At 44.1% G+C, this 9,594-nt stretch overlaps 1 long non-coding RNA gene across 1 annotated transcript; it reads right to left on the minus strand.

The window, feature by feature from the left end:
• Positions 1–317: 317 nt before the first annotated feature.
• On the minus strand, positions 318–5,263 carry LOC147234689 (uncharacterized). Its single transcript, XR_015105995.1, has 2 exons — positions 4,336–5,263; positions 318–2,418 (listed from the first exon to the last, which is right to left on the minus strand). It is a non-coding gene; the product is annotated as an uncharacterized LOC147234689 (long non-coding RNA).
• Between the last annotated feature and the right edge of the window lie 4,331 nt (positions 5,264–9,594).

The following is a 9,594-nucleotide window of genomic DNA, read 5'->3' on the forward strand; positions in this document are numbered from 1 at the left end:
CATTAGAAAGTGAATCTTTCTCAAAGCTTAGGTTGCCGCTCTGTGATGCTAACTAGTCTGAGCTAGTCATTGGTATTTTATTACAGCCTGTACACACTGTCTCCATAACACAGTATTACAATTTACATCGGTGGACAAGTCCAAATATCGGTGGACTCACCATTCTTTTTTTGAGGTTGTTGAACAGAATATTATTTTCTGGAATATAAGTATTTTCTGGAATATAAGTCACTCCGGAGTATAAGTCGCACCAGCCAAAAAAAAGGCATATTTGAAAAAGAAAAAAACAAATATAATCCGCACTGGAGGATAAGTCGCATTTTTGGGGGGAAATTTATTCGATCAAATCAGAGACCAAGAACAGAGATTTCACCTTGAAAGGCAAGTTACAGTGTAATGTCCGATCGGACGTGCCCAACGATGACGATTTGCTGGTTAAGCCTCATCTTTATTAGAACAATTACAACAGTTAAACAACCGCCGCTCCACTTAATCTTCTCCATCTCAGCGCTCTCTGTCCTCCCACCCAGCTCCCTCGCACTCTCACATCCCATAACACATTCACAGCCAGTCGGAAATCACAGAATTCTGAACATTCCTCTAATAAGTACCGCAGACTTGTTACAATAGTAATAACAATGAAATAGAGAACAACATGCTGAAGAGGTGCTTGGTATGTTAACGTAACATATTAACAGCAATTCATAGCATAGCATAGACAAATAGCATAACATGTTTACCAAATCATCGATCTCACTCCAAATCACTAAATCCATTGAATTTTTCACCAAGAAGGTCCTCCCGTCAAGACAAGTATATTCATCGCCTTGGCAACTACCTGGGCGTGGAGACGCAGCTGCACCGTTGACATGCTTCTCCCAGCAGCACGCTGTTCAAGCACCTATTTTTGAACTTCTTCCTCCAGCTGTGTCCAACTAGCTTTTAGCCCGCGATTAGTCTCTTTTGTTTTCTTCATTGCAGTTGGAGTATCCTCTGCTTTTCACCAGTCCCTCACTTGTTTCTCGCTCACTCCACACTTTCTTTCTGCTGCTCGATTACTGTTTTCAGCTGCATATTTCACTACTTGCGGCTTGCAATCTGCAGAACATGATTTTGCTTTTGGGGGTATTTGTGTCAAGTCGTTCTCAGTTGTCTTTATAAGTTGATGTTGAGCAAATGTTAGATTTTCTGGAGATAAAGTCAGACTGAGATGATTTGGACATGGACAGAGGCGGGATGGTGAAGATCCAGGTAGAAGGATGCTGAGGTTGAAGGATGAAGTGGAAAAGGACTTGAAGTTAGAGAGAAGACAGTCAGAATGAGGCAGATGATTGGCTGCGCTGAGTTCAGTCCACCAGGTAGTTGAGCGACTTCACATCAACTTACTTCTTTTCATAGGTTTTTGGGAGGAAAAGGCAATTTTTCTGGATAAATATAAAATTATATCTCATGTCACGGCCAACCATGTGATTTTATTACTTTGAGATGCTATCAGTTCCTCTTTTCTGTAGCAAGTGTTTCAACACGCTATATATCACGCGCTAACGTTCTGATCTGCCACCCCAGATACGAAACGCGCAGCCGGCTCAGAGATGGTGGGCGGAGGTGTAGATTTCAGGAAATTCCCACGTCTGTGCACGTGTTTGCCTGTCACTCGGCCGCTGAAAGTTCCGCGTCCTGCCAGGGTCACGGGCAGTTCATTAAGAACACTGGCCACGTCCTAATAAATGTCTGTGCGTAAAAATTACATTTCCTCTGTCCTCCCTGTGCACTGCATTGACTTGTATAAACTCCAGCGGCAGCTGCTTCCCCCTCTTCCCGTCCGACACACACACACGCACACACACACACACGCACACACACACGCACACACACACACATCGGCGCAGGAAGTAGCCTCGAGGCATCTTGGTAGTAAAGAGCTCTGTGAGCTGTAGAGGCTCCTGGGTTTACATGTCAACAAGCAGCATGCATGAATGCTAACTTCCTTAGCCTGAGCGAAGAGCGATATGCGTCCATGGGCCCAAACTGCCCATGGAGGCAGATTCCTGGAGTCGAATCTTGTTGAAAGAATCCGACGGCCCCGGATGAAATTCTTCCGGACCCTAATTTCTTTGAGCGTGGGCGTAGCTTTTTTACTCATCCCCGAAAACAGAGACTTCCTGTCACAGGCGCACAAACGCGACTTGCGAGTTCACCGGCTGATAAAAGAGACGCCACGCCGCTTCATCTCGCCCGGTAATTGTCTACTTTTCTTTCATCTGGTTCCTTTTTTTCCTCCAACAGAGTCATGGGCCGCACTCAAGAACTGACTCATTGTTATTCAACTGCATTCTCACTCATATTTTGTCCCATTTTCTTTATTTACTCCTCATCTCCGGGCACAGACGGAGTGATGCGATGTTTGTGTTTCCTGTTCTGCGGCGGAAAAGAAAAAAGACAAATTACTTTAGTTTTCAGCGTCACGTGGTAAATTCACCTGTTTGTCATCCTTCCTCTGGCTGGTTAAAGATGCAGATGCTCTTTTCTTTCTCACTTTTGGTAGTTAGCATTAGCATCAATAGGCTAAATTCACATTGGAACAACTCTGATGTACATGTTGTCACTCAACTAGCCTCAATAGGAAATATAAAGGTTAATTCAGTGAAATGATAATTAGCGCTACCACAGCAAAAAGATTTATCAGCAACCTTTATTGGCAAGACACGTGAATGAGTGAGTGAATGAATGGTGGTACGTCTTAATTCATTTTGTGAATGGATGTCATCATATGGCATGTGAATGAGTGAATGCATGTCTCTATATGATGTGATTGAATGAATGAATGGCTGTAGGTCCATGTGATGAGTGAATGGATGGTGAATATATAGATGTCCCCATATGACGTGAATAAGAGCGTGAACGGCTTTGTCTCTATACGAGTGAGTGAGTAGTTGCATGTCCCTATATAATATGTGAATGAATGAGTGAATGAATGGCCATATGTCTCTATATGATATATGAATGAATTAGTGAATGGTTGAATGCTTCTGTGCAGCCTTCTGATCAATTGGCGATCGATCCAGGGTGAACCCCAACCCTCGGGAGAGGCTCCAGCCCCCCAGCAAGCCTTAGCGGTGCATATAATGAATGCATGAATGTCACTTTAGATGGATGGACGGATGGATGACACAACTCTGGCAAAACTTTCTTCAGAAAACAAGAACGCTGATTTGTGATGAGCTTCTTGGGAGCAGAAAAGCAGGCACTCTGCTAAGCGTAAGGTGGTCGGTTCAATACATTCAGTTTGAATGTACCTTTGCAGACTAAAACAAGGTAGCCTAGCGTTCATTGTGCTAAGCTAACTAGCTCAAAGAAAGCTAAATGTTAAAGTGTCCCTTAGGAGCAGGGCAACATGGAGTTACGCAGCTTTCACTTTGCCGCGAACCCGGAGCTCCCTCCCCCAGGCCATTCGCCAACCTCAGGTTCAACCAGGTGGCTCGAGCCCCAACGAGGGACTTTGTCCAGGCCACGGTTTCCTCCCGTGTCCACTTTCGATCCCGATGAAGGCGGCGACCCGTTCGGCTCGGAAACACATGAATTGAGCTGATAATGAAAAAGCTGAAAGTTTTCAGTTCATCCCGTCTATCAGCCACATCTACATTTAACCCCAAACATTAATGTTGAAATCAAATTGGGAAAAGAATAATTGCAAAAGACTTATCATCGTTTAAAAATCATCATTTATGAGTAATTATTTTTAAGTAGTAGTACTACTAGAAGAAGAAGTTTATTAATAATAATAACTAATCAACCACTAAAAAGTATTACCATTACTAATGTTATTGATAAATAATAGCAATTGGTTTATTATTATGATAATTATTATTGTCGTTGTTGAATTTATTGCTATTAGTGGTATTAATAATAATAATAAATTATTAGTACTGTTGTTGATAAATAATTCATAAATAATAAATAATAATGATGAAGATGATCATAATGGCAAAGTTGTGTTTTATTACCATTATTATCATTATCATTGTTATTATATATTGTGTTTTTTTTCTGAGCTAGTGTGTGTGTTTGTGTGTGTGTGAGGAGGCAAAGGAAGAGAGGCATCTCATTTTCCAGGCCTAAGCCCCGCCCCCTCCGGAGGTGCAACAACTTCGGGGGGGAAACAGCTGCTTTGCACAAAACCAAACAATTTCACGACGTCAGGGACGTTTGTTATTTCGAGATAAAATTTGAAAAATTAATTATAATAATAAAGTAAGCAGTTAATTCTTGTGGAGATGAGAACACGGTGAAGATTCCGAATTACTTGATCGATGGAGTTGAGAAGCTGGGACCCACCGCGGATTCCTGCTCCTGACCGGGTTCTTGAAGGGTTCCCCGTCTGCAGCGGTTCTCTCCATCTTCACCCATCTGGGTTCTCCGTACGCCAACGTTCTCCAGGCTCTCTGTCTTCAAGCGTTCTGCACCAGTTCTCCATCCTGGGTTCTCTCCAGGTTCACTGCTTATCTCGGTTATCTCCGCATTTTGTGGCAACTTGCCTCCAGGCTATTTGCAGTTCTTTGGAGGTTCTCCATCTGCATGGGTTCTCCAGGTTTTCTGTCGAGCATGGTTCTCCAGATTGTCCATCTCCCTTATAGCTCTCTATGTTCTCCTGTCTGGGTTGGTCATTGAGGTCACCGAAGGCAGTGCAGTGATCTGCACTCCTGCTTCACCGCAAGAAGGTTCCCGTTTCAATTCCATCTTGGTTTTTCTCTGTGTTGCTTCCCGATGTTCTCCTATTGGAGTTCTCCCCAGGTCCTCCATCTCTATCCAACAGTCTCCAAAAAAAGGTTGTGAATGAGAGAGCGAATGGCTGATTGACTCCTTCTGTGATTGACAGGTGACCGGTCCAGGTTAAAGACCGCCCCCTTTCCTGATGTCAGCCGGGACGCTTTCCGGAGCAACCGGAGCAGGATCAGCATTCGCGCCAATTTTGGTCACATCCTGTTTCAGCCGACCGGATGTAGATCTGGAATACAAGGGACGGGAATCGTCGAGGGCGACGCGGACAGGAAGGCGCTGAATCGTTGGACTCACTCAGACGGGGGGTCAGATCGCTGGCGGTGGTGGTCCGTGGCCAGCCGTCGCTCCAGATGGTCACCCTGGCTCGCGGAGATGATCTCCGATGGACGGATTCCATCCCAAAGTCGGGTTGATCCTCCGCAGGGGCGGGGCTTAACGGGTCAGAACCCACCAAATGTCGCTGCCACTCCATTCCTACCCCCCCCTCGGGTTTTTAGGTCGAGTCCAAGCGAACCGGATATGGCGTCGAGTCGATATCTGGCGAGCGGCGGCATCACGTGACCTCGCATTCGCCGTCCAAAATAGCAACTTCGGAGAGCAAGCAGAGGAGGTGTTAAAACAGGGATGGAGGAGTTTAAAAGGATGAAGAGGGACGAGGGGACGGGGATTAGCTGGAGTCCTCGCCGTCGCCAATTGGGTTCGTTCCCGGGAATCGTTGTGTTTTCGAGGAAGTTTTCTACAGAAGTCTCAACACAATTAATTGTCCAAGACTTCACGAATCTCCACTTTGTGGGATTTGCGCAGCCGGATTCGTCCGCACAACCCGTTTCACGTGGCGTCAGCAGTTCTCCCGCCGGCACGTTTTCATCACATCGGCGATTTCTGATTTTTTTTTCTTTTTTAACTTCCCCCCGAAAACCTCTGTTGTCGTTCGGCGGCTCCATTGTGTAATAGCTGTGTTATTACTGTGGTGTTACACCACCGGGTTTTAAGCCTTTTTTTTTTCTGTCAAGTGCGAGGTTTATTTTTCCCTGACATGAATTTTTAACCGATTTCGGATGAACACGGCAACCAAACATGTCTAGGGGATCCACCCCCCAACACACACACACACATACACACACACACACAGCGGAAACTGATATGGAAGTAATCCACAGAGGACGTAAAGAATTTGGAAATTGATCGGGCTCCAGGAAGCTCCTTAAGAATCTTCATCAGTCCTCACACACACACACACACACACACACACACTCCCACAGAGTATTACACCCATGAAGAGACATTTCACACACTCAAGCCACCAGAGAATTAAGAGCCCTTGATTTACGGGAAGCATTAAGGAGCCCTGATGATACTGAGAGAGAGTTTTTACAGTCGGCGGGAACTTAATTAATTTTCCAGAATGCCTGAGCTTTGCTTTGTGAGCCGATTCTAAAAAATGCAACCAGTTCAAGAAACACACACAGTACACACACACACACATACACACGCACACGTAGGTGGAAGCCCGGCTGCATCGCCCCGACGTCTCAGAATTTGGGACGAACAAATTCACACACCCGAGTCCAAGGGCAGCGTCACGGTTCCAGGTAGCTTTAAAAACAATCGACTGTTATTACATCGACATAACAATGCCGTTACACCTCACCGACTCAGATAGACTTGTTAACGCTGAGTAATGTAATTAATTAAATACATTGTTTGTGTGTCTTAATTCCTCCGACAAATCCGAGTACTTTGACTTTCAGGGAAAAAAAATCCTGATAATAAATACGTAAAAATTAGATTAGATTGAAGAAAATTAATTAACAGGAAACTTACACCTCTGGAAATATGAAGAGATTTTAGAAAATGACAAGAACATTTTCATTTTAAATTCTATATAAATATAGATTAAAAGGGCAGATTGCTTATGCTGTCAAACTTTATGTGCTTTAGGACTAATAATGGTAGAATAAAAAAACCCTCAAGGGCCCCATCCAGGTACCCTGGAGTTAGATTTTTTTTTTTTTTCCCCCAAAAAGAGCGATTTGGAGAATTCGGTTCTTTTTCATTTATAATATCGGTGACTTTTTTCCCGCCCGCCTGTTGACCTCAGTTGGATTGCAAGAGACGAGGCCAGACATCCAATTAACTTATTTTTCATCGGCTCTGGAAGCCGAAGGAGGGTCCTGAGATGATGCGTATTTAATGGAATCGCCTCAGCGGATCTGCACACACGCACACACACACACACACACACACACACACACACATATACACACACACACATTCCCCATGAGAGTCATGCTTTTATCCCAGACACCTTAAAGTGCCGTTTTACACCCAAAGACACATAAACGCAGCATGCGTGCATATATTTATATAGCGGTGAGAAAGGAGGTGGTGTACAGACATACACACACACACACACACGTGCATGCATGCACGCACACATCACACACACGGCATCAGGACGCTGAAGCGTGAGAAATGGCTTTCACCTGGTGTGGATAGAGTTTCGTCTTTTCAGCCGTGTGAGTTTATTAGTCGCTTATAACATTTCCACACAGGGAGTTTCCCCACAATCCGGAGTGCCGCATAACTCACGCACACACACACACACACACACATACACACACATAGACGTGCACTAAAACGTTACCTTGAGAAGTTGATGGTGATTCCTACAGAAATCCTCCACGGTCCTCGGTTCTGGGTAGATGAACAGAAGGCCACCGAGATCAGAAAGGATAGAAATGAATTATTTTCTCGATGTAAGAGTGGGTTTCTGGTTTCCTAACAGGGTGTTGGCAGTGGCAGAGCGCAGGCATTCTTCATTTCACATCTATTAGAAGAAGACGAAATGCCTAAATTGTCAAATACAGTTCATCAGTGAAATCTGACCACTGCATTTAACCCATCATGGATGCACCATGAGCTGAGGAGCAGCGCCAGGGGAGGATTTTGGGGTTCAGTGTCTTGCTCTGCAACCCTTCGCCAGGCTAGGAGGAGTCGGGGATCAAACTAGGAATGCTCGCTTCCGGGGACGACCGCTCTAACCCCCTCTACTCATCCGTGCTTCTGCTAATATCAAAATCATTGATTGATTTATTCAGATAAACGGCCAAAGTAGGTACTTTTGAAGTGGGGACGCAGAAAAACGCACATTTCAATCATAAAAGCGTGTCTTGGATATAGATTTTTGTCATCGTTCAAAAGATGTTTCGGCCAACGCCCAGGTGGACGTTTCACATCATAACACCCAAAGTGATGACTGAATGACTTCAAATCTTAGCACTTAAGACCTTAAAACAGTTTATAGCCTTGACTTTGACACTTTAAAGTTTTATTTGTATTTCTTAGTCCCCCCCCTTTTTTTTTTTACTGTTTATACAATTTTTTCTACTATTATTTATCATTGTTATGTTCTACTTGAAACTCTGGCACAACAATTTCCTTCGGGATAAATAGAGTTATTCTTATTCTTATTCTTATTCTTATTCTTATTCTTATTCTTATTCTTATTCTTATTCTTATTCTTATTCTTATTCTTATTCTTATTCTTATTCTTATTCTTATTCTTATTCTGAATAAGTGAAAATGCAAAACCATTTTTTTTTTATCAGCCCATAATGAAATAATATAGTACATGCGCAAAACCGCACAATATTGTGTGCAATTTAACATAAATTATTTTTATTTTATCCAGGAGGTCTTGGAAATAAAAGATTGAATAAACAGGTGTTTTTCTCAATTGTTGATCATTTTAATCTGGCTCGTTCATTCATTCATTCATTCATTTATTCATTCATCCATTCAGCCATTAGCTCATCCTGCAATTGTTCACACCTCTGAAAAATGTAAAACCATTCACCATCTCATTCAAAGATCTTATCAAGACATGCAATTGTTCTCCCTCTTATTCACAAGCCATGGGAATCAGAATCGAACCAGGGACTTTTTTGCTGCTGAGGATGAAGCGCTAACCTGTTAGCGTTGCCCATAAATAGGCATCATTTTGTTGTATAACTGAGTGTACATCCATACAGAAGAGGCGTACGCTAGCGCACCGAGCTAGTGGAGATCAACGGACGGATAGTATCCACTTCCCTCCCTCCCTCTCTCCTTATTTTGCCTCTTTCTCTCTCTCTGTCAGACACCCACTCGCTCCCGGAGGTGTAAAGTTACGACGCGGCTTGTTAACATTCCCGGGCCGGCCGACGCTTTCCAGATTGTTCTGTTTAGACGAGCCTCCTTACAGGGCAGCGGGGCGGTGGAAAAAAAACAGAACACAAAAAAAAAAAACCTGCACTGCAGGGAGTCCACGCAGACACACACACATGCACGTGGCCGTGCACGCTCCCCCGTCCCCTTTCCTGCCGCAGGACCCTGTGCCGCCCGCGTCTCATTATGCTGTTGAAATGTCAGCCTCATTAAAGCGGCCTATTTGACTTAATTGAGAGGCAGAGTGTAAATAAATGCCGGGGTCCAGTTTGTTTTCCGGGGGTTCGGCACACCGCTTGTGTTCAAAACCAATTTATCAAAGCACCCTTTTGCTCTCTGCGGCCTTTTCTCGCTTTCTCACCCTTTTTTTTTGTCCTCCGTCTCCCTCTTTTTATTTACGTGTTCTCCTCGCCACACTCAATTTACCGTTGTGTGTTTTCTCCTTTGCCCTTTTGCCGTTGGTGGTGCGCAACCCCGACGATTGGGCACTGCCCGGACTAACGGATTTGTTGCTGAGGCGGCCTGACGGTGCGCCTGTCCCGCACACGTGCCATTTTTTCATTATTTTACACTTTTTACAAATATACAGTATTACAAAATAAATGC

This window comes from Fistularia commersonii, chromosome 4 (genome assembly GCF_037954325.1).
Source record: "Fistularia commersonii isolate RoL2024-O1a breed Wild chromosome 4, RoL_Fcom_v1.0, whole genome shotgun sequence".
In the NCBI taxonomy this organism is placed as follows: domain Eukaryota; kingdom Metazoa; phylum Chordata; class Actinopteri; order Syngnathiformes; family Fistulariidae; genus Fistularia; species Fistularia commersonii.